General features: G+C 42.4%; 1 protein-coding gene across 1 annotated transcript in view; it reads right to left on the bottom strand.

Annotated features, from left to right (window-relative positions):
* TSTD3 (thiosulfate sulfurtransferase like domain containing 3) overlaps window positions 1-25,604 on the bottom strand; it is a 160,966-nt gene that overhangs the window by 89,172 nt on the left and 46,190 nt on the right. The window lies entirely within an intron of this gene.

Below are 25,604 nucleotides of genomic sequence, written 5' to 3'. Positions count from 1 at the left end.
GCAACTGTACAGGACACAGACCCCACAAACTGCATTGCCAACTCTGAGCACAGGCCTCTGCCACTGCTGCCACAAGGAGTTTGGTATCACTGCTACTACCTTCATAAAAATAGATTCCACACAAGCATTTGCTTTTTCACATTACTTGATTCCAAATCAAAGTCCTAGATAGTAGCATCTGACTTACAGCATAAGCCACATTGCTGTGCCCTAGATGTTAAAAGAAACATGAGAAAGTGAGCTTCTGACCTACAAACAGAGGACAGATGAAGCCACAAGGTAGATAGTCAATAGTTGAAGGTACAAGGCAATTATAGTTGAAGGGTCTTCATAGGTGACCAAAAAGAAAAAAAAAATAACATGCTATGATTTCTCCATATTGCCTTAGTCACCTATCAGTCTTTTGTTTGCTTCCTATGTATCTAACAGGAATGTAATGTATCTGCCTACATTACATTACTGGTTACATTGCTGTCTGGAACAAAACTGTGTCTTCCAGACTCTTTGGGTTGGGTAAATTCCGGTTAATGTGATGTAAGCAAAATGTTTTCTGAAGGAAAGGAGACAATTTAGCCCTCTTTTGCCTTTTCTCATGTGTGAGAGCAGACACAACAGCTGGTGCTAAAGAAGCCATCTTGGTCCATGAAAACACTTCCCGGGTATGGAAGTCATGTGCCAAGGATGCACAAACAGAAAGATACAAGGAAGATAGCAGATGACTTAATGGAATCACTATACCAATTACCTATGTCTGGACTTCTTTTTTTTTTTTAAAGAATTTCTTTTTTTTAAATTTTTATTTATTTATGATAGAGAGAGAGAGAGGCAGAGACACAGGCAGAGGGAGAAGCAGGCTCCACGCACCGGGAGCCCGATGTGGGATTCGATCCCGGGTCTCCAGGATCGCGCCCTGGGCCAAAGGCAGGCGCTAAACCGCTGCACCACCCAGGGATCCCATGTCTGGACTTCTTTTAGGTGAAAATAAACCTGGTGTCTTTGGACCACTACTTTAGGTATGTGGGGAGAATGAAGAGGAAGGCAGAAGGTCTTATTACTCACAGCTGAAAGCAATTCCTTTTTTTTTTTTTAAGATTTTATTTATTTATTCATGAGACACACACACACACACGCACAGAGAGAGACAGGCAGAGGGAGAAGCAGGCTCCATGCAGTGAGCCTGACGTGGGACTCAATCCTGGGTCTCCAGGATCATGCCCTGGGCAGAAGGCAGGCACTAAACCGCTGAGCCGCCCAGGGATCCCTAAAAGCAATTCCTAAGTGCTGCTACTAACATATGGAACATGTTGGTTTGTTTCCTTTTGGGCTTTGGCCTTACTTATGTGTTATCAATAAATTGACGTTAGATTTCCTTGTAATTTTTAAATTTGGGAGGTTTATAAATAAAGAAACCTTTGAAACTGAGATACCAGTGATTTTATTTTACCCCAAATACCTGGAGAATTAAAACAAAATTATGAGTTATTACTAAAACAGGAAACATTCTCTTGAAAACTGCTATTTAATTTTTTTTTAAAAATAAGGACATGGAGTTTCTCTTCTCTTCTCTGATGACTTAACAGACATTTCAGTGCGTACTAGCCACAAAAACAGTGGTATAACAGAAAAGCAGCTATCAGAAGCTACTTACTCCATTCTCACCCCAGAGCAGGAAGGGCATGTGTTTTTAGGATAGGTAGGCAAGCTATTAAGTTGACAGGCTGAAGATAAGTTTCTGGTTCCTTTTAAATAACTTGACTTTTGTTTTTATAACCCAATGATGCTGAATAAAATAAGACCAATAGAGAGAAAATAAATCAGGATAGAGCTTTGTTGCTTTGTACAAGAAAAAGATTTAGGGGGTACCTGGGTGGCTCAGTCAGCTAAGCATCTGACTCATGGTTTCAGATCAGGTCATGACCTCAGGGTTCTGAGATGGATCCTGACATTGCATTTGCACTCAGTAGGGAGTCTGTTTAAGATTCCTCTTGAGAGGGCACCTGGGTGGTTCAGTTTTTGAGCATCTGCCTTTGGCTCAGGTCATGATCCCGGGGTCCTGGGATCAAGTCCCGCATCTGACTCCTTGCTGGGAGCCTGCTTCTCCCTTTGCCTATGTCTCTGCCTCTCTCATGAATAAATAAATAAAATCTTAATTAAAAAAAAAAAAGAAAAAGACGATTCTGCTTGAGATTCCCTCTGTCCCTCCCTATCCCACAGGCTCATACATGGACTCTCTCTCAAATAAATAAACTATCTTTTTTTAAAATAAAGTTTATTAATTAATTAAAGAAAGAAGAAAAGAAAAGAATTGGGGCACCTGACTCTTGATTCTGGCTCAGGTCATGATCTCAGGAGCTTGGGATTGAGGCATGAGTTTGGCTCCATGCTCAATGAAGAGTCTTCTCAAGATTCTCTCTCCTTCCACCTCTGCACCTCCTGCTCCTGCTGTCTCTCTCTCTCTCTCTCAAATAAATAAATAAATCTTTAAAAAAAGAAAGAAAGAAAGAAAAAATATTTAGGAAGATGCTTCATTTTTATCCTGTACCTAATTCTATTACCTTCATCCTTACTTGAATTCATTTTTAGATAATTATTTTTAAAATACATAATTAGTTGTACACAGTAAAAGTTTTACTCTGCATACGTGGTAGTCTCATTATTTGTATCTGAGTCACATCTTAGAGAAGTTGTATAGAATTCCAAAAATAGGGGATCCCTGGGTGGTGCAGCGGTTTGGCCCATGTTCACATGGGGCCTTCTGAGTCAGGTTAACTGTGGATTTTACTTTAGCGATATGAGAAATCATTACTGAGTTTTGAACATGTATGCAATACAATTAGAATTGACTTTAAAAGGATCACAATGGCTCTAATATTGACAATAAGCTAAAAGGGACAAACGTAGAAGCAAAGACTGATTAGGAGACTACAACACTATACAGGAGAGAGATGATGGTGGTTTTGTGGGGGTGGTGTTGATGAGAAGAGACAAACTTCTGGAGATGTTTCTAAGGCAGTGCCACCAATATTTCCTGATGGACTGAGTTGGAATATGAAAGAAAGAGGAATCAATGATGATGCTTAGTTTTTTGGAATAAGCAAATTGTTAGTATCGATTTGTCATTTGGTAAGATGAAAAACACAGAAGGAGCAGCAAATCTGGGGAGGAACACAAGAATTCACATTAAATTTGAGCTATTAGACTTTCAAGTAAAGAAAAATTCAGTGGGAAGTTGGAATGTGTAAATTTTGACTAGAAGAGCAGTCAGGCTGGAGATATAAATTGGGAAGTCATCAGCATAAAGTATGTACTCAAAGTCATGATAATGGATAAGATTGTTGAAGGAGTGAGTGCAGATAGAGATGAAAAAAAATATCCAAGGACTGAACTTTGAGGCAATTTAACTTTTAGAAGTGAGAGAGGTGAGGAGGAACCAGCAGAGAGGACAAAAGGAGCAACCAGTAAAGTAGGAGAACTAGGTGATCCCTGGGTGGCTCAGCGGTTTGGCGCCTGCCTTTGGCCCAAGGAATGATCCTGGAGTCCTGGGATCGAGTCCCACATCATGCTCCCTGCATGGAGCCTGCTTCTCCCTCTGCCTGTGTCTCTGCCTCTCTCTCTCTGTCTCTCATGAATAAATAAATAAAATATTCTTTTAAAAGTAGGAGAACTAAAGGAGTCAAGTGAGGTTTCTAGAAAAAAAAAAGGAATGACAATCTCTGTCAAATGCTGCTGCTGTAAGGTCAAGTAACATGAGGATTTAAGGGCTGATCATTAGAGATGGTAACATGGTGGTCAATGTTAACTTTGGCAGAAGTTTCCATTGGACTAATAGGAATGAAAATCTGATAAGTGGGTTTCAAAAGACAATGGGAGAAGAGGAAGTAGAGACAGTGACCATAAGCTACCTTTTGAATGGGTTTTGCTATAAAAGGAACCAGATAATATAGGGTGGTAACTTTAAGGGGATATGAGATCAAAGAGTTTTCAAAAGTTGGTTCATATTACAGTAGGCTTGACTGATGATGGCAATTCACACAAGAGGAAAATATTGATGGCTCAAAGGAGAGGAAGGGACAATTGCTGAATTACTTGAGAGTTAAATCAGTATGGTTGATAGCAACATAGCCCAGAAAACATTTGGCATATTGGGAGACAGGCTCAGCAATTCAATCCTTAATCCTATCCCTCCTCATCTCTCAACTCACAAAACTGAGAAGGCCTTAATGGCCATCTAATCCAACCCTCTCCATTTTAAAAATATTTTATTTTGTTTTATTTTATTTTATTAACAAAAATTATTAGTGCATTATTAGTTTCAGAGGTAGAGTTTAGTGATTCATCAGTTGCATATAACACCCAGTGCTCATTATTAGCACATGACTTCCTTAATGCCTATCACCCAGTTACCCCATTCCCCCCCTCCCCCCCTCCAGCAACCTTGTTTGTTTTCTAGAGTTAAGAGTCTCTTATGGTTTGTTTCCCTCTCTGTTTTCATCTTATTTTATTTTTCCCTCCCTTCCCCTATGATCCTCTGTTTTGTTTCTTAAATTCCACGTATAAGTGAAATCATATGCTAATTGGCTTTCTATGATTGACTTATTTTGCTTAGCATAATACTCTCTAGTTTCATACACATTGTTGCAAATGGTAAGATTTCAATTTTTGATGGCTGAGTAATATTCCACTGTGTGTGTGTGTATATATATATATATATATATATATATATATATATCACATCTTCTTTATCCATTCATCTGTTGATGGACATCTGGGCTCTTTCCACGTTGCTGCTAGAGCATTGGGGTACAGATACCCCTTCAGACCACTATGTTTGTTCTTTTGCAACCCTCTCAATTTGATAAGAGGAAACTGAGGCATGGAAGGTAGCCACACTTGCCAAAGGTATACAAACAGAGATGCAGTGGGCTTTTCCACCTCACCGTGTTTCCTCTAGAGTAGTTAAAAAGGGAGGTGAGAGAAGCAATATCTTCTTCTCATCTTGGCCTTCTAATGCCTCTTCTTGGAAGTCAGAAGGATTGGCACTGTCACTAGCACTCCTCAGTTCCAGGTAGGAAGACTGACCTGCAAGTGTCACCCTCAACATGGCCACCAGTTCTCGGGCAAGCAGCTCAGTCAATTTGAGTGAACAGGATCTAAATGAGCTTTTTTAGGTGCATTTATCTAAAGAGCTTTGATCCTGGGGTCTAAAACCAAGATAGTTTATAGTCTAATTTGAATTGATCACTTCCTCTGGGCAACCATGTTTTCTCCCAAGCCTGGCTCAACTCCTACCTTTTAACACAGCCCTACCAAATACCACCATAACCTAGTTACTAGACAACTCCAAACATTCATTTGCATTGCATCTCATGAAGCCATGTATCTCAGAACCAAAGGGACATCACGAGGCTCCAGGTCCTAAACTTCACATATTTTTTTAAAATATAAATGTATATAGGTAAGATGTAAGTCAAATGAAATAAATATGACTCTTCTAAGTTGCTCAATTAAAATAAATTCCACAGGACATCTTAACTTGATACTTACGGATACCGGAACAGGTGAACATCTGAGAGATAAAGATTCTTATTTCAGGACCCATCTTTATTCCTCTACTCTAGTCATATTTGAACTTTCTTTGCCTCAATGTTTTATGGTCCAATAAAGGAGAGATACTTCCTCTCTCATAGCAAATAAATTATACCCCAAAATGGGGGAAATCTCACCAAATCACTTAAAAGTCATCAAAAAACGGGCATATATTCAGGGCAAGTTATTGTTTTCAATAATAGCTCTCTGTAGATATAGCTTGTGGGTAAACTCTCAAAATTTTTGGTGTGTTTAAGAACAAAACAGTTTTTTAAAGATTGATTTTATTTATTTATTAATGAGTGATACAGAGAGAGGCAGAGACATAGGTAGAGGGAGAAGCAGGCTCCCTACAGGGAGCCTGATGGGATCCAAGGACCCTGGGATCACAACCTGAGCCAAAGGCAAATGTTCAACCACTAAGCCACCCAGGTGACCCAAGGACAAAACCATAAAAAGGTAACTGAGGGGTGCCTAGGTAGCACAGTCAGTTAACTGCCTGACTCTTGGTTTCAGCTGAGGTTGTGATCTCAGGGCCCTGATCTCAGGGTCATGAGATAGAGCCTCCCAGTCCGACTCCACACAGCACAGATTATGCTTGAGATTCTCTCTCCCTCTCTCTCTGCCTCATCAGCTTGTTCTCTCGCCCCCCCTTCAATAAATAAACAAATCTTAAAGGCAACTGAAATATTTTGAAAGTTGTAAAAAGCAGGATGCCTGGATGGCTCAGTGGTTGAGTTCTGCTTTCAGCTGGGGTTCAGGGAACAAGTCCCACATCGTTCTCCCTGAGGGGAGCCTGCTTCTCCCTCTGCCTATGTCTTTGCCTCTCTCTATGTCTCTTATGAATAAACAAATAAAATCTTTAAAAAGAAAAAGAAAGTTGTAAAAAGTGACAAAATGTTTATATAATAATGAGAACACTAAAAACACAGGCTGCACTTTATTGGAATCTATTCCATTTTAAAAAATCATAGCTATTCAGTAAAGGCTAAAGCTCTCAGCCAGTAAAGCAATTTAAAAAAATTATTGATAGTGTTTAAATGCTGGATAGCATTACTGACAAAATTCTAACTTTGATTATTTTATATGATTAAGATGAGAACAGTGGAGAATTAACTAGACTCCACCCAATATTTACAAGGAAAATAAGGTAAATGTGTGTGTTAACCATGAAAACCACTCCTACTTATTTTCATATTATCTATATAATGAAAACTAATTCTCAAGCCTTCCTGTTATTAGAATGGAAGGTTGGGGGATAATACATGGAAAAGAAAAGTAAATATTGCTTGATCTCAGGAAGAAAGTTACATTCTCTTCCAAGTTGGAAAGAATTTGTGAACTAAGGATGGTTGTAATATCTTCAAAGCCCTAACATATGGCATTTCATTCTTGGCACCCAAGGCAATAAACATGGGATAAAGTTAACATTAAGAATCTGTCCCTTTAAAAAAAAAAAGAATCTGTCCCTTTTTCATATTACCAAATAAATCTAAGATTAAGGATACTGAGATCTGGTAAGCTGAAGTATTCATTTTAAAACAAGATATTTGTATAAAAATGGTATTAAGTGGAAGAGAAAAGAAGCCCTTTTGCTCTCAGCAAACTTATTTCTTCCCAAACATACTCCAAATTCCTTAATACTTTCTACTTTGGTAGAATTTTTCCACCTGAGAAGATCAAGGAAGGTTTAGTTTGGATATACAAATTGAAAGGAACTAGTACTTCAACTATTGGAAAGCCCTGTCCCAAAGAGAGTTCCTGCCTGCCCAACTTGTTCAGTTCTACCCAACTTGCTAGGTAGTTAGATCTCCACATTAAAGAATAGAGAAACTTTGGGTGCTCATTTGAATAATTTGACAACAATATCTGTAATCTAAGTATCAGATGTGGGTATTTTACTTTGCTTTTTCCTCTTGCAAAATTGGGGATTGAAGGAGGAGGAAGACAGTTGCTGGGAGAGAATTAAAAAAGAGGAACTAGTTTTTAATAGTTGTTTTCATTAATTTTTGTAACTAATATTTGCCCTCCCATACTTACAGCTAATTTACTTTTCAGCATTGTTTGGCCTTTTAAAAACTGGTTAGAAATTTGTAACAGCATTACAACTCTACTTCCTCTTTGGAAAAATAATTTCCAACAAATTATTCTACATTCTAGAAATACCAAATGTTACAGTGAATGCTGGGATTTCAAAAAGATTCTTCTTTCTGGGGCAATGCAATTAGCGGAGTTTTACAATGATTACATGGGTCATCTCCAAAAAAATGATTTGCTCAGGGCATCAGATTATATACTTCCTTCCATCACAGTGACGATCCGGTGCAGAAAGTTCCATGCAAAGCTCCCTTTGACAGACACAGAAGTGAGAAAGGGATGAAGTGTGGCTCCGTCAGTTCCCTCATTTGCTTCTGCAAAGTTACGCGACCTGGGGAACGTCGGCAGCAACGCAAGCGGATGCTGAGCAAACAGCGACATTGAGAGAAACGCTGGGGATCTTCGCCTAGCTGGCGGGGACCCTGCCTGCCGCCTACAAGGGACGTCCCCATCCCTGGGCTACCTGGGGAGGCACCACTCCCGGCGCGGAGAAGCCCGCTTCGGTGACCACGGAGGCTCCATCCGACAGCCGGATCCAGCGCGAGGCCCCTTAGCCCGACGCGCAGGGTGGAGGAGCACCCCGGCCTCCTCCGGGTGCAGGGGACCCCTCTCCCTTCCTCCCAGGGCTGGACCCCTGCGGCGGTCAGGCTGTTTTCCTAAGGAAGCAAAGATAAAAATGCTCGCTCCAGATCGATCAAGACGCAAGACCTTTGCCACTTCGCTGGGGACGGTTCACGCAGCTCCAATTCCTTCTTAGAGGTCGGTTTGCGTCGGGGTGACCTTGGCCTTCCGGCTCGCAGAGAGCCGCGCGCAGCCACAGGAGCCCTCGCTGAAGTGCGTGCACCCACGCGCCTCCCGGCGGCTTCCAGAACTTGCTGGCAGGAGGCGGGCGCCGCTGGGTGGCTCCTCTGTGGGCCCTGTCCGTCCCCTGCCCGGCGCTACTAACCCGATTGCCCCATGGCCGAAATCAGAGCGAGGCAGGTGCCGACACCACGGTACCAGGCTGGCGTCAGGTTCTCAAGGCAGGAAGCATTTTGGTGACAGGCATAAATGATCATAAAAGGGAAGCAGGAATTCATCATCATCTGTTAAAGTTTGAGTAACAGACCTCTAAGTGTGAGCACCCCATACGAATTCATGCATCATTCACGCTTCCCATGAACACGTAATGAGCGCTTATTATAGAGCAGCTGGGACAAGCATCATTCTAGGCCCTTCACACATGATCTTGCCCCGTGTTTTCAGGAGCCCTGCAAGGTGACTGCAGAGTTTTCAAAAGGTCTGGGGAGCTCGGCGATCATTGCAAAGAAAGTCGGGATCACGTTCAGGAAAAGATTGTCCAGTTCACTTTTGTGCTCCCAGGCACATGTTTGGAATTAAACTCCGGTTTTGATGTTTGAGAGAAAATAGACCAAAGTCAGGGATTTGGCGCCCAGTCAGTTCCTGGAGCAAGACCAGGAAGTCTACAAAGACTATTATCATAATAATTATCTAGTCCTTTAAAAAAAAAAAAGGTTTGTGTAAAATTAATTCTCCTTAGTCACAGAGTTAAAAAAAACCACAGCTGGGAAAAAAAAAAAAAAAAGACCTGCAGTCAATTTAAGTACTCCATCCTAAGGATAGATACAGAAAATCCATGACTGTGACTGTAAAAGATAGTGATCGGTTTCCTGTGTCCATGGTGCACAATATAATTCTGTCTGTTATGAAACACAAACAAGAACTCATGCTTATCAAGAAGGAGGGCTTTTTTTCTTTAGGAAGCTTTTGTTGAAATGTTGAAATGGTCAAGTTGACATAGCTGGTAAAGTCTAACACTACCCTTAGGTAAAACACAAGTGACAGAGACACAAGTGCAGAGGCAATAAACCTAATGAGAAATTACTTTTTCCTTCGCTTGCCCTAATTTCTCCTTGGCTAATCCCACCCCCACCCCCGAATTCGCCACACAATCACGTTAGCGTTGGTCATGTTTGGAGAGTCAGGCAGGGGTAATAGGGCTTCAGAACCCTTAAGTAAAAGATAGTACGTTCCCTGGGCTTCTGAGCCCCGAGCCCCGACAGGACTGCAAAAGCTGGCTCAGAAAGGAGACTCATGCACCGCCTCCCCTGCCAGCCCCGCGCCCTCCTGGGGTCTCCCCTAGCATTCACCGGGTAAGATCCAAGAACTTCAAGTTCCCTGGAATTTCGCCGTGACGCTGTGCCTCTGGACAGGCGGGTTTCTCTGGCTCCAGCTAAAATCTGAGGCTTCGAGCACCTGGGTGGCTCAGCGCTTGAGCATCTGCCTTCCGCTCGTGTCGCGATCCCCGGGTCCTGGAATCGAGTCCCGCATCAAGCTCCCTGTGGGGAGTCTGCTTATCCTTAGGCCTGTGTCTCTGCCCCTTTCTGCGTGTCTCTCATGTATAAATAAGTGAGAGAGAGAGAGAGAGAGAGAGAGAGAGAGAGAGAGAAAGAGAGAGGCAGAGACACAGGCAGAGGGAGGAGCAGGCTCCATGCAGGGAGCCCGACATGGGACTCGATCCCAGGACTCCAGGATCACATCCTGGGCAAAGGCGGCGCTAAACCGCTGAGCCACCCGGGCTGCTCTAAATAAATAAAGTCTTAAAAATAAAATAAAATAAATAAACCCTGAGGCTTGGAGAGGAAGCGCCACAGCCTCGGTTCTCCCCTCCGGAGGGAAGCTGCAGCACCTCCCGAAGGTCACTGCAGCACCCAGCGAGGGGACCTGCAGGAAGCAGCCCAGGACCGCGCAGGGCCCCGGGCCGAGTCCTCGCCCCATCCGCAGAGCGAAGTGGGTGAGGTCGCGAGGAAGAACTTAGGGGTGCATTTGCCTGTTTCGGTTAGTTTTGTTTGGGGGATGTTTTCTTGGAGGCCCCGCTGCTGATCTGGTCCGCAGCCTGGTGGAGGCGGGAGAGGGCATCGCTCCCCCGAGTCCTTGCGGGTCTGAGCCGCAGCTGGGCCGACGCGGTCGACAGGTGTGTGCCGCCGAACCCCGGAGCGCCGGGAGGCGTCTGGAAGCCAGAGCGCAACGCCCCGGGCGAGCCGGTCCGGAGGAATCATCTGGCGTGTAAGCCTCTCCCGGGCCTGCTGCCGGCGCTGCGGATCGGTGGGCGCTGCGGGAGCCGGAGCAGCGTGAACGCCACGGAGCCGGCAGACGCGGAGGCCACCCAGCGCCGCCCCGCCCCAGTTTCCGCCGGGAGGGGGTTCCCTCTGCTGGGCAGAGTACTTCGCGACTGCTTTTGTTCCCCAGGGCCAGCCTCCCAAGGAAGCGCAGTGTAGGGTTTACTTCCCTATTGTCAGCTCTTGGAGCTGTAACCAGCGCACAGAAACTCGCAGTAAGATAATGGCTCATTCATTTAACGAGTGTTGGTGGAGTGCTCATTGCATGCCCGGCACCCATACCAACTGGAACCACACTGGCCAGGCATCTGACCTCACGCGCTTCTATTTGCAGTTAGTTGAAGGAATGCAGAATCATGTATCAAGAACAGCTGTAGGAAAGGTGATGGCACCACTTGGCCACCTTTCCACAAGTCACCTCAAAAAGGACAAGAAAGGAAAACAGGGTCAGGGGGATAGAACTAGAACCATCACCTCCCTCTTTCTTGTGTCTGTAGGGGGAAAGGAATAAGGTAAAAGATGACAGGAGGGATCTCCTGCAGTGATCAGCTCTGTGTTCTGTGGGCAGATTACCTATTTTCTTATGGTATCAAATCCCCTGGTCTGTGTGCCTGGGTGGTTGAGATGGTTAAGCTGTCTGCCTTCAGCTCAGGTCAAGATCTCTGGTCAAGGATGGGGCACCACATAGGGCTCTTGGCTCAGGGGGGAGTCTGCTTCTCCCTCTCCCTCTCCTCCCCACTCATGCTGTCTCAAATGAAAAATAAAATCTCTAAAATTTTTTTTTTTAAAGATGCTTTGGTCTGAATGTTTGTGTTCTCCCAAAATTAATATGTTGAAACCTAATGCCCAGGGACACCTGGGTGGCTCAGCGGTTAAGCTTCTGCCCAGGGAGTGATCCTAGAGTCCCAGGATCGAGTCCCACATCAAGCTCCCTGCATGGAGCCTGTTTCTCCCTCTGCCTATGTCTCTGCCTCTGTCTCTGTGTCTCTTATGAATAAATAAATAAATAATCTTAAAAAAAAGTAATGCTCAGTGTGATGGTATTAGAAGGTGAGATCTTAAGGAGGTGTTTAGGTCATGAGAATGGCCCCCTCATTGATGGGATTAATGGTCTTCTAAGAGTCCCCAGAGAGATCTCTTCCCCTTCTGCCATGTGAGGATTCAAGGAAAAGACAAGCTGCCCTCTGTGAACCAAGGAAGTAGGGTCTCACCAGATATCCATCTGGGTCATGATCTTGGACTTCTCAGTCTCTAGAACCGTGAGAAATAAATGTTTACTGTTATTAAGCCACCCTTGTGCATGATATTTTGTTATAACATTCTGAATGGAATAAAACGGTCAGGATATTATATATACTAGAGAAAGAAGTCTGTCTTTAAGGTCTAAATGTAATCTACCATTCTGGGATCCCTGGGTGCCTCAGCGGTTTAGCGCCTGCCTTCGGTCCAGGGCATGATCCTGGAGTCCCTGGATGGAGTCCCACATCGGGCTTCCTACATGGAGCCTGCTTTTCCCTCTGCTTGTGTCTCTGCCTCTCTCTGTGTGTCTCTGTCTCCCATGAATAAATAAATAAAATCTTAAAAAAATAATCTGCCATTCTGCTCTCATGACATTAAGACAAAGACAATAAATAAGGTGAAGAAAGGGAATGAGAAGAGCTCAGTGCAAGGACTGAAAACAAAAAGAACGGGGGTTGGGTTGGTTAACACTATGTCTCGTGTTCCCTTCTTACAAAGAAACTGTATTTAAGCATATGAATTCTTTACTATTTTAACCTAGATCAAGGACTGATCATTAAGGGAATTAGAATCATGAAGTACGTACGCCCTCGCCCTGGAATCTGACCCTGAAGTGGAAGTCTTGGTAATACTAGTGACATACTAGTGACTCCACTTCCTTTTTTTTTTTTTTAATTTTTTTTATTTATTTACGATAGTCATACAGAGAGAGAGAGAAAGAGAGGCAGAGACACAGGCAGAGGGAGAAGCAGGCTCCATGCACCGGGAGCCTGACGTGGGATTCGATCCCGGGTCTCCAGGATTGCGCCCTGGGCCAAAGGCAGGCGCCTAACCGCTGTGCCACCCAGGGATCCCCTCCACTTCCTTTTTAAGCTACCTTGGCTTCTGGCTTTGAAAAGATCTGCTGGGCCTGTGTTCTGTGCCTAGATCTTATTGTAAAGGTGACTAATGACACAGAGGTCAATACCATTGAAAGAAAATTAATGTTACTCAAAGTTCCGCTGCAAACAAGAGGCATAGCTCACCACACAAGCCCACCAGAGGAACACCAGGTTTGGGTCAGGAAGCAAAGGCAGGAGCAATCAGTATGTTTAGGAAGATTCTCTATTTGGGGTCCTCTGGGAAAGGTAAGACAGGGCAGGGTGAACAGTTTAAGACTGAGTAGTTTGAATAATTTCCTTGGGTTTGGGGCTATATTGGTGGTTCCTAGTTGCCTGGCTCTTGGCCCTGGGATGATGGACAAAGGAATATTGCCTTCTGGGGTATAAGGGCAAGGTAATGAAGGTATGGCTCTGGATTTGTTAGTTTGCATGTCACAGGCATGCTCTGAGCTAGACCCTTTGCAATCTCTACAAATTGGCTAGCCCTGATAAGGGAGTCTGTCCCCAGCCAGAAGGATTATTTGAGATGTCAAAATATGATAATGTAGAGAAAATATGAAATATGATTAATGATAGCCTGAGGTAAGAAAAAAAAGACAGAAATTTCTTGTCCAGAATACCTCTGAGAGTCTAACCTCTGGACACATACTTCCTTTTCTTCAGCTCCAGAAAAAGACTTTGAAAAAGAACTTGATTAGTTTGGATGGAGGGGTGATGGAATCAAGTGAAAAAGATAGAAAAACGGGTTCAGAGAAGTAGGATCCAGTGAAAGAATGAAATATTAGCCAGACTTGTGGTGGGATGTTGAGGTAGGTTTATACCATAATCAAGTCTATGTAGCTGGGCTGAGCTGTTTTTTCCAAAGGAGTGGTTCCCTACCTAATGGGATTCTTTGAATTCGAAATTTGAGACTGCAAAACCTTTCAGATATTGAACAAATCACATTTTCCAAAGAACTTCCCAGTAAATGGTCCCAATATTGCAAAGTAGGCCCAGTAGGTATTGTCATTCTGAATTTAAAACTGAGTCTCAGATAAATTAAGTAATTTGTCCAAGGCTCTGTGATTGGTTCACTGAAGAGCTCTTGTTGGTCTCTTGGCCTGATGCTTAACTCTTCATGCCATTAAGTACATTTTTAAGAAGTGTAATCAATACATATTCATTGAGGGGTTGCTAGTAATTAAATGCCTACTTAAAGTGCAAGGGCCTTTGGGAATGTGATATTTGCTGGCCCCTAATATATTCAGTGTTGACACATAACTAGTTTATTCCTTCTTAGCAGTATCAGTATGACACAGAAGTCATACACACTCCAGATACACAGATTGGTTTTCATCCTGGCTCCACCATACTATATATGTAGACCTGGCTCCTCACTTAATCTTTCAGGTCAAGCTTTGTCATCCATAAAAAGAGCATAATATCTACTTAATAGGTTTGTCAAGAGGACTAAATAAAATATGTACATGTAAAAATTTTAAGTATGGTGATGTTTCAGGTGGCTGAATTCGATTTCACAGAGATAGAAGAATTGATCACCCAACAACTGAATAAGGATTTCTGTAATCGACAATGTGAATTTAAAAGAGAACTCATAATAAAAGTGTTTCCAATCATTATTATATTTATCATTTGTAAGGAGAGATAGCATTAGAGCAATAACTCACCAGAGTCAAGTATTTTCTATTGCAGCTTGACTGAACCATGGCTTCCAAATTAAACTTTTAAGTCAGCTTATCCAAGGCAATTACCTTACTGACCATGGGTACCTGATTCTTTTGCCTCCAGTGTTGCGACTAATCACCTCTAGTTAAATAAATAGTCCCATATGACCATTTGAAGGCTTTCATTATGTGCTGTATTTCTTGAAATCCCTCCTCCTATCACACCAGAAAGAGAGAAAAGAAGAAAAGAAAATATGATAATGTTTTTCAACCTTGGCACTATTGGGGCTGCATAAGTCACTGATGTGGGGAGGATGTCCTATGCATTGCAGAATGTTTAGCAACATCCCTGGCCTCTACCCACAGTTGTGACAAGGAAAAATGTCTTCATACAATCCCAAATGGCCCACAAGGTCAGAATAACCCCCAGTTAAGAACCACCAACAAACAGATAATAATAATCAGCAGCAGCAGAAAAGAGACTGATTTTTTTCCCCCTCCAAATACTACAGTTTAAGACCAATGAAGACCTTGTCCAGGAGCTCTCAGTAGATTTTTCCTCTACTGCATTGGCCAGGATCACCACATGCTCATGCCTCAACCAACCACATGCAAGGCAAATGGGAGCTGGCACTGCTCTTAGTCAAGGGAAATATTGCTCTAGCCCATGCTTCAGGGCCCTGTAATTTAGAATATATATTGTTTTTACAATAAATCTTTTTAGAATAATTTTAATTTACAGAAAAATTGCAAAGATAGTACAGAAAGTTTCTGTATATCTTTTACCCATTTCTCTCTCCCTAATATTAGCAACTCATGTAACTATGGTACATTTGTCAAAATTAAGAGGTTAATATTGGTACATTATTATTAACTAAATTCCACACTTTATTCAGATTTTTCCCACTAATGCTCTTTTTCTATTCCAGGATCCCACCCAGAATATCACATTACTTTTAGTCATCGAGCCTCCCTAGTTCTCTCTGGTCAGTGATAATTTTATCAGTCTTTCCTTGTTTTTGAAGACTCTGACATCTTGAAAAATACTAGCCAGGCATTCCATAGAAAGGTTCTCAGTTTGGGTCTGATGCTTTTCTCATGACCAATTTGGGGTTATTGGCCTTTGGAAGGAAAACCACAGAGGCAAAGTGCTCTTCTCATAATGTTATGTCAGGAATATATACTATCAACATGATTTATCACTGCTGTTGTTAATTTTAATCATTTAGTTAAAGTAGTGTTTGCTGGGTATCTCCATTATAAAGTCACTATTTTTCTCTTTCCATAATCCATTCTTTGGAAGCAAGACAAAGTTCAGCTCATACTGAAGGGGAGAGGAATTAAGTTCCATCTCATGGTGGGAATAATATTTACATATATTGTTTGGAATTCTTCATTAAAAAAGTCTTACCTCTTTTTATCTATTTATTCAATTATATATCAGTATTGATTCAAGTGTTTGTATTTTGTTACATGGGTTATAATCCCACATTATTTTGTTGTTTTTGCCCACATTGTTTCAGCTTAGGCTATTGGGGTCTCTTTCAGGTTGACTCCTGTGTTCTGACATAATCCCAATTTTTTGTTTTGGGAGTACTTTCCTTCCTCACTGGTATGTGTTAGAACCACCTTGTATTTTCTCTACTCAGTCTTAAAATTACCCATTTCTTCAAGGATCCTGGGTTCCTTTTATTGGAGAGTGGTATTTACAAGCCAAGATTTGGGTGTGAGTATGCTCATTACAATTGGGTATAAGTGCTTCCAACTCCTCTCAGCACACTATATATATATATATATATATATATATATATATATATATATATATATATATTAGCATATGTATACTAATACACATATACATGTATACAAACTTATGTATACCTACTCCATACCTATCTGTGTATATAGATGAGCAGAGCTATTCTGTAATCTCTGATTCTAATTCGTTACCATAGAGTTCATTCTATCTTTCTTCACTTGATGATTTGTAACTTCTTTCTCTGACAGTGAGAAACCTGGTTCCTATTATGTACTATCCATTTACTTATGCATTCAACCTCAGCATGCATGTAAAACAAGTTCAAAATTGTTAATCTATACTCCTGTGAGAAACAGATGTACAAACAGGAGTACAGTGGGTTTTTTTTAAGATTTTATTTATTTATTCATGAGACACACACACAGAGAGAGAGAGAGAGAGGCAGAGACACGGCAGAGGGAGAAGCAGGCTTCATGCAGGGAGTCTGATGTGGGATTCGATCCCGGGGCTCCAGGATCATGCCCTGGGTCAAAGGCAGGCACTAAACCCCTGAGCCATCCAGGTATCCCCAGAGTACAGTGCTTACATACAGTTCTTTTTGTTTTTAGCCTTATAGGTTCCAGTGGAGTACGTTTTTTAATCAGAACGTTTATAGAGAGAGACCCCCACAAAATTTTTTGCCTAAACCCCACACCCTAGCAGTGGCCCCGTTCTCTTTCCCATTAATCCCAGTATCATTTTAATGCCTTGATGTATATTCCCATTTTTCTCCTTGCTCAAACATAAATAAGCACACAGGAATATGAATACTATATAGGTGTGTTTGCTCATTTGGCCTGGAGTTAGAGTTTGAGAAATGGAATGTTGTAGAAGCAACCCAAGCAATTCTAAGGTATAGTCATGGTTAAGAATCACCACTCTAAGCCAATCATAGTCAATCTAATCAAGGCTACACCTTGCTTGTGTGTATGACCTTTATGTAAACAAACAGGCAAACAGAAGAAATAAGTAGAAAATGAAGTAAAGTGGAACTGAAGTTGAAAGATTATGAGGTAGGGACTGGGTTGCTCAGTGGTTGAGTGTCTGCCTTTGGCTCAGGTCGTGATCCTGGGGTCCTGGGATTGAGTCCCGCATCAGGCTCCCCGCAAGGAGCCTGCTTTTTCCTCTGCCTATGTATGTCTCTGCCTCTCTCTCTCTGTGTCTCTCATGAATAAGTAAATAAAAAATCTTTTAAAAAAAAGAAAGTTTATGATGTAGACAAAAGCTGAAGAACATACAAACTAAAGTTATAATGAGCAGAAACGATGAAGCAGACACATAGCGGGGAGACTATATAGGCCAGTTGGGAACAAGAAAACAGAAAACAGAGAAATATGCCTCAATTTTCGACAGTTTTCTAGATACAATTCTAGTGTCAATCATATCTTTAGAGTGAACTGTAAATTTCTGGAAGTAACCTTAGTAACCAAGAGTCTAATTAAAATATATAGATGTGAAATAAAAGTGAATGAAAGAGGGAAGGGAATTGGCCAGTGTTGCAGGGATAAAGGATGTAATAGAAGAGAGCATCCAGTCCATAGCCAGATGATAAGATCCATTCTGCATTTGGGTTTGAAGAGAAAGAGTATATTAAAGTCATATTTGATCATTTGGGAAGGCCACTAAGGCATTTGGACTTCCACAGGGTTTGGGAATCTTTCATTTGTGCAGACTCAGAAACCTGAGCTGCCAGCTAGGTTTAGATCATCTAGATCATCTCTTAGGTGTGAACACACAATAATCATCCCCAGTGAAGTTCATATATTAAAAACCAAGCATAAATTTATTGGTTTACGTGGACAATAGTTGCCAAATTTATCAGTTATTTTTGTTTACTTCTAAGAGCATTGTATTTCTATAGGCAAATCCATGTGAAAAGCCAAATCACTATTGGAAGATTTCTTTTTTTATTTATGATAGTCACAGAGAGAGAGAGAGAGGTAGAGACACAGGCAGAAGCAGGCTCCATGCACCGGGAGCCCGACGTGGGATTCGATCCCGGGTCTCCAGGATCGCGCCCTGGGCCAAAGGCAGGCGCCAAACCGCTGCGCCACCCAGGGATCCCGGAAGAGTTCTTGATAGGTATACAATTTAGATCAAGAGGAGTTGGAACACCTGGCTGGCTCAGTGGTTGAGCGTCTGCCTTCGACTCAGGGCATGGTCCCAGGGTCCCGGGACTGAGTCCCACATCAGGCTCCCTGTGAGGAGCCTGCTTCTCCCTCTGCCTATGTCTCTGCCTCACTCCATCTCTGTCTGTCATGAATAAATAAATAAAATCTTTAGATCAAGAGGAGCTAGCTGCAGTTAGTGCTAGCAAGTTATAACACTCAGATGTATCCACTCCTATTCTAAGAATTTACCTGCTGAAGAGCTAGATATTTAAGTTTGTGAGCCAGAGCCACCGAAGGTGCTGCAGAAGTCAGACTAATACACCCACCCCCATCCAAAGATATCCAAATCTTAATACCCAGAACCTGTGAATATGTTAAATGGCAAAAGGGAGTTAAGTCTGCAGATGGAATTAAGGTTGCTAATTGGTTGAATTTAAAGGAACTATTCTAGATTATTCAGGTGGGTCCAATATAAAAAGCACAAGCTTTAAGTATAGAAAAGAGAGGCGAATGTGAGTTCTGGTTTGTGAGAATTAGTTGGCATTATTAGCTTTGCAAATGAAAGGCAGGGATCCTGGGTGGCTCAGTGGTTTAGCGCCTGCCTTTGGCCCAGGGCTTGATCCTGGAGTCCCTGGACCGAGTCCCGCATCAGGTTCCCTGCATGGAGTCTGCTTCTCCCTCTGCCTGTGTGTGTGTGTGTGTCTCTCATGAATAAATAAAATCTTAAAAAAAAGAAAATGAAAGGGGCCATGAACCAAGGAATGTGGGCAGCCCCTGGAAGTTGGAAAAGGCAAGAAAACAGATTCTCCTCTAGATTTTAGAAAGGAACACAGCCCTGCTGACATCTTGATTTTCGCTCAGTGAGACCGATTCATTTAGGACCTTAGAATTATAAGATGAAAAAAATGTGTTGTTTTAAGCCACTGTTTATAGTAATTTGTTATAGCAGCAATGAGAAACTCATAGAGACACTCTGTCAATTTGACCGTTCTGACTTCCATTTATATATTCCACAAATTTTCCTTTTTTTTTCTTGTTTAAACAAAATGACATAATTACTTGTTAACTTTCAGCTGCAATCACAATCCTGATAGGCTTCCCCAGATGAATCCCATTGCCTGGACTGAAGGCCAATCACCAATTATTTGGACTTTTTTCTGTTCTGGGGAATCTTCTTAAAAATGGGCCATTCAGGGCACCTAGGTGGCTAAGTTGGTTATGCATCTGCCTTTGGCTCAAGTCACAATCCCAGGGTCCTGGGATGGAGCCCCATGTCAGGCTCTCTGCTCAGTAAGAAGTCTCCTCCCTCTCCCCACACCTGCTCTCTTTCTCTCTCAAATAAATAAAATCCTTTTTAGGGGGGCGCATTTTTTGGTCCTGGGAATCTTCATACAATAAGGATACTAGCCTCTGGCTCTCAGGTTTCTTAAGATATACAGTGTCTTCTCTCAAAGGCCATCCTAGAGACCTGAAACCAGAAAGTGAATTCTGGAATCCCTAAACTATTTGGAGATTCCAAACCTAGAGGTATACAGGGCAAAACAAACACCTAATGGCATAAATAAACTGGCACATTATAAATCAACATATTTTATTATTGTTCTCTGTGGAGTGCAGTTGTTAAAGTGTCAAGGACTAGTATTAAGAGGCAGAGTACATCTTTGTACCAAGATAGCACTATTTTCCTTACCTCTGAAAAGAGTTCTTTATAGTCCAGATTGTAGAATCTAAACTTGTTTTATACAATGGAAGCTAAAAGTAAAAATAAGTAAAATGTAAGAATTATCGAGCTCTTACATTTTCTAGGCACTATTCCAATTTAAGATTCATTTATAGCTCACCAGAACTCTGTGAGTTGGGAACTATGATTATCCCTATTTTACAGATGAAGAAACTGAGGTTCAGAGTGATTAAGTAGTTTGACCAAGGTTATTCACATAGACTGAACATGAATTCATATGTGGAAGTTCTGATACCCGCAGGGGTATTTAGAGGGGGAGCCTTTGGGAGTTAATTAGGTTTAGATGAAATCATAAAGGTGAGGCCCTGATGATAGGATTAGTATCCTTATTGTCTGTCTCTCTCTGCCCCATGAAGATACCCAACGGCAATCCAGGAAGACAGTTCTCTCCAGGAATCAAATCTGCTGGCACCTTGATCTTGGACTTTGCAGCCTCCAGAACTGAGAAATAAATGTCTGTTGTTGAAGCCACCCAGTGTGTGGTATTCTGTTACAGCAGTCTGAGCTAAGTTATACAACTAGTAAGTGGCAGAGCTATTACCTGACCTTGATCAGTCTTAGAGACGGAGTTCTTAACTGTATGTGTTTTACCATAAGTTAGAGGTTTACTCATCTTCCACAAATATAGGTTTCCAGAAATTAAAATAAAGGGAAGCACAGTGAATGACTAAATAGAGGAAAGGATATTTTCATAGTAAAGCCTATTAGTACCAAAGCAAATTACAATAATAATTTAATTAAAAGTAATGAGTGGGTCTCCAATACAAGTGCTTAGGAAGAGAAACTTCTACAAACCTGAAATAATGTGTTTACAGTATCTTAGTCGTTATAGTTTTATTTATCTTATTTTTAAAATATTTTATTATTCACTCATGAGAGACACACAGAAAGAGGCAAATGGAGAAGCAGGCACCCTGCAGGGAGCCCCATGTGGGACTCCATCCGGGAACTCCAGTATTGCGCCCTGAGCCAAAGGCAGACACCCGACCGCTGAGTCACCCAGGCATCCCAGTCATTATAGTTTTATTAAAACTGTATTGTTGGGTGAAAAGCTCATTGTTTTGGGAATCTGAAGAACTAGACTCTTGCTGTTTTGCCATTAGCCAGCTAAGTGAGCTTGATAAAGCCATTATATTTATAGGCTCTAGTTTCTGAGAAATAGCATTCATACTTCTGGAGAAGGCACTGTAGGAAAAAGGATAAATACGTTTTTTAAATCACAGGAGAATCAATACTAGCATCGCTTCTCAGCCTTTTGGCTAAGATCAAGTGTAATACTAGCATCAAGAATTTATTGATTGTGGGACGCCTGGGTGGCTCAGTGGTTTAGTGCCTGCCTTCAGCCCAGGGCGTGATCCCGGAGTCCTGGGATCGAGTCCCACATTGGGCTCCCTGCATGGAGCCTGCTTCTCCCTCTGCCTATGTCTCTGCCTCTCTGTGTGTATCTCATGAATAAATAAATACAAATCTGTAAAAAAAAAAAAAAAAGAATTTATTGATTGTATCTCTATTTGAAAAGTATAAGTCAAGGGATCCCTGGGTGGCGCAGCGGTTTAGCGCCTGCCTTTGGCCCAGGGCACGATCCTGGAGACCCGGGATCGAATCCCACGTCAGGCTCCCGGTGCATGGAGCCTGCTTCTCCCTCTGCTTCTCCCTCTGCCTATGTCTCTGCCCCTCTCTCTCTCTCTCTCTCTCTCTCTGTGTGTGTGTGTGTGTGTGTGTGTGTGTGTGTGTGACTATCATTAAAAAAAAAATTGAAAAGTATAAGTCAAAAATTAGAAGGGACAGGACTGATTTCCTTAAGTAATTAAGTAGGTGATTAAGTGAGTAGTGAGGACTGAGAAACAATACTAAAATTATAAAGAAAAGTTAAAAAAAACTATCAGTAGAACTAAGCAAATCTATATGGCTCATTATCTCTTGCATCCAGGTAAACTGGCATTTCCAGGCATTTTAAGAGCTTTGATAAATTGCTCTATCCCACCACAGAAATCCTTTTTTTTTTTTTTTTTTTTTCCCACCACAGAAATCCTTAAGTTAGCTTTTGGTTCAAGTCAGTTCAATTCAACCTGCATTTACAGGGTACCCTCAGAGATGATTTGCCCTGAAGCTAACGAAGACTGAGCTTCATTCAGGTCCCTGACTTACACAGCCACAGGGAGCATTGGAGCTGCTGGCTATGTGGAGTTCTGGTTGGGAAGCAGAAACCAGGTAGCAGAAATGTGGAAAGAATTTCTATATGACACTTGTGGTAAATTGCCTAAAAGAGTTCACAGAAGAAAGGGACCTGAATCTTCAAGGCCTCAGCCATTTGTTTTATCTCTATTTTACATTCTACATGTTCATTTTACACCTAACTCTGCGTTTATAACGTTACATATTTTCTCTTTAAGCACCTTGCCCATTTATACCTCAGTTTCAAATACCAGTGTCTTCTGTGCCTACCATGTGTTATGCCTTGAACAAAAAGAGGTACACAGATGGAGTTCACAGTTTTGTAGGGAAGAAGAGTGGAGACTTAGACATGAAACAATGCTATCCTAGTAGTAGAAACAAAGTATAATAGGGGCACATAGAACAAAACATTTAACAATATTAATTTGTTGCAGTGTCCTTGTCTTCTTAAAGATACTGAACTGCTAAAAACCTCAGAGTTGAAGTAACTCTGAGCCTCTGTGAAGTAGCCTATAGCCTGTTTGCTTTTTTTTGTCCCTGGGTGGCTCAGTGGTTTAGTGCCTGCCTTCTGCCCAGGGTGTGTTCCTGGAGCCCCGGGATTGAGTCCTGCATTGGGCTCCCTGCGTGGAGCCTGCCTCTCTTTCTCTCTGTCTCTCATGAATAAATAAATAAAATCTGAAAAAAAAAAAAAAGATTTTATTCATTTATTTGAAAAAAAGAGAGAGACAACCTGCACAAGCATGGGGAACAGCAAGCAGAGGGAGAAACAGGCTCCTTGCTGAACAGGGAGCCCAACATGGGCCTGGATTACAGGACCCCGGGACCATGACTGGAGGCAAAGGCACAAGCTTAAGTGAGACACCCAGGTGCCCTGGCCTAGTATTTTTTAAGTTACCACTTCTCAAACTTTTTTTATTGTTATCTGCAGGGTAGCAGACAATACTGTTCAAACATACTACATGTTCCCCTACATTTCTCAGCCTCCCTTGTAGTGAAGTTGGGAGTCATGGGCCTATTCCGGTCAATAGGTATGAGAGGAAGTGATTGTAATGTTTCTGGTTCAAGCCTAGAGGCCCAGAGCCAAGATGCAATAGCTGAAAGATATAAGTATGCTAGATCCTTGAAATTCTGAGTAAACCACCATGGAGGTGACTGTGATTCAAGTCAGACTTTATGGTAATTACATGTGCACATTATATGTGCATATATATATATATGCATATATATGAATCAAAATTTTAAGATAATACTGTTATAATACTTGCTGTTTCTGACATACCTGGTATTTTAGTTCCTTTGGGGAAAATGCTTATCAGACTCACAATGTCACTACATCCTAATTGGTCTCCACCCACAAAGTGAAAAATAAAGTCTTTTTATTAAGAATTTTTTTCTAATTTTATCTTTTTAATTTTTTGATTCCAGTATAATTAACATATAGGGTTATATTAGTTTCCGATGTACAGATTCAGTAATTCTCTACGTTGCTTGTGGGAAAGCTGCCGCGGAGCTTACCTGAGCCCTGCATCTAGTTACCCTCAGCACACCGGGGTTAGGGGAGGCCCTGAGCCAGCAGGCTGACTCCTGACCACATTGTTCTCCAGAGACAGCTTTTCCACTGCTCCTCCTGGAGTTAGTTAATAGCCTCCTTACACCTCATACGGCAGGACTGCAAAAAAGCATTGTGAGGGACAATTCGTTCACCCTTTGAAGTGAACGTTTTTCTGTTTCCCAAGGTTAATCATTCCTATAGCTAATCTGTTAGCTCTCTCAATAAAAGCTGGATGAGACAAAGCCTCCCCTCCGGTGGAGGGTTCTCGGTCCTTGGAACCCCACACTGAAATTCAGTGAGCCTCTGAGTCTTTTTTTTTTTTTTTTAAGATTTCATTTATTTATTCATGAGAATACACAGAGAGGAGAGAGAGAGAGAGGCAGAGGGAGAAGCAGGCCCCATGCAGGGAGCCTGACGTGGGACCCGATCTGGGGTCTCCAGGGTCACGCCCTGGGCCAAAGGCGGCGCTAAACCGCTGAGCCACCCGGGCTGCCCACTTCGAGTCTTTCTTCATATATCCTTGCCTCGGAACCATCCTGGCTCCTGGCTCCGTGGCAATTACTCAACGCTGATCACGGGTACGTGTACTCTTGATCCTCTTCATCTTTTTCACTCCCACCCGCCTCCTCTCTGGCAACCACCAGTTTGTTCTCTGTATTTAAGATTATGGGTTTTTGTTTCTGTTTTTTTTTTTTCTCTCTCTTTTCTTTCTCCATTTGTTTAGTTTCTTAAATTGCGCATGAATAAAATCACATGCTATTTGTCTTTCTCTTATTTTACTTAGCTGAAAAATAATGTAAGCCGCTCAGAACACTGGTCTGCTAGGGAACACTGGTCTTTCAGGCGTACCCGATTATTTAGAATGGTAACTTTTACAATAAATACAATGTCACAGTGATAATAAAAGTGGGAAATACAGGTGATTTTACCTTGTAAAATTAAATTATTGTGGGCAGCCCCGGGGGGCTCAGCGGTTCAGGGCCTGCCTTCAGCCCAGGGCGTGACCCCGGGGTCCCCGGATCGGGTCCCACGTCGAGCTCCCTGCAGGGAGCCTGCTTCTCCCTCTGCCTGTGTCTCTGCCTCTCTCTGTGTGTGTCTCTCATGAATAAATAAATAAAATGTTTTTAAAAAATTAAATCATTGCATTTTTGGCTGTTTCTATTTGGTACTTAGAGGTGAATACACATACATACGTATGGAATGAAGGAAAAATGTTTTCCACAGTTCTGCAAACCGGGCCGTCTCTGGCAACCGCAAAGCACCGCCTCTCTAAAAGTTTGCATTCCGGCCCAAAAGGACCCGGTTGAGGACGTATTCAGGCTGCGGCAGGCAGGTTCTGACAGGTCCTTGAGGACAAAATGATCTTTATCCGTCTTCTCAATAGCAGGAGAAAGAACCGAAGCCAGGAAATCTTACACTTTAACGAGGCGCCACAGGGGAGGCCTGTAAAATGAAGGAACAAAAACCCCAAAGCGGCCCACGCGTCCGCCTCCCTCAGCGACCGGACGTGGCTCGCGGACGACAGCTCCCGAACTCCAGGCCGGAACCGGGACGCAAGTCTCGCGAGAGCCCCCGACCGCCGGGAGCCTTCCGTGAACTCGAGTTCCCGCCCCCCGCCCCCCCCGGCCCCCCCCCCGCCCC

This window comes from Nyctereutes procyonoides, unplaced genomic scaffold, assembly GCF_905146905.1.
Source record: "Nyctereutes procyonoides isolate TBG_1078 unplaced genomic scaffold, NYPRO_anot_genome, whole genome shotgun sequence".
NCBI lineage: Eukaryota > Metazoa > Chordata > Mammalia > Carnivora > Canidae > Nyctereutes > Nyctereutes procyonoides.
This window is presented reverse-complemented; position numbering and strand designations above follow the sequence as displayed.